Source organism: Papio anubis, chromosome X, assembly GCF_008728515.1.
Source record: "Papio anubis isolate 15944 chromosome X, Panubis1.0, whole genome shotgun sequence".
Lineage (NCBI taxonomy): Eukaryota > Metazoa > Chordata > Mammalia > Primates > Cercopithecidae > Papio > Papio anubis.
The window spans coordinates 1,256,629-1,257,317 of record NC_044996.1 but is presented as its reverse complement, the minus strand read 5'-3'; positions in this window follow the sequence as shown (position 1 = coordinate 1,257,317).

Here is a 689-nt window from a genome sequence, read left to right as displayed (position 1 = left end):
CATGTTAGCCAGGATGGTCTCGATATCCTGACCTCGTGATCCACCTGCCTTGGCCTCCCAAAGTGCTGGGATTACAGGTGTGAGCCACCACGCCCGGCCAAAATAAAAGGTTTTTTTAAAAAAATGACTAAAAAGGGAAAAAAATTGCCTGGGAAAAAACAAACACTTGTAATTAAATATAGATAAAAGCAGCTGGGCACCATGGCTCACGCCTATAATTCCAACACTTTAGGAAGCCAAGGTGGGCGGATCATTTGAAGTCAGGAGTTTGAGACCAGCCTGGCCAACGTGGTGAAACCCGATCTCTACTAAAATACAAAAATTAGGCCAGTTGCAGTGGCTCACACCTGTAATCCCAGCACTTTGGGAGGCCGAGGCGGGCAGATCACAAGGTCAGGAATTTGAGACCAGTCTGACCAACATGGTGAAACCCTGTCTCTACTAAAAATATAAAAATTAGGCCAGTTGCGGTGGCTCACGCCTGTAATCCCAAGACTTTGGGAGACCAAGGCAGGCAGATCACCTGAGGCCGGGAGTTCGAGACCAGCCTGACCAACATGGAGAAACTCCATCTCTACTAAAAATACAAACTTAGCCAGGCGTGGTGGCAGGTGCCTGTAATCCCACCTACTCGGGAGGCTGAGGTAGGAGAATTGCTTGAACCCAGGAGGCAGAGGTTGCGGTGAGCC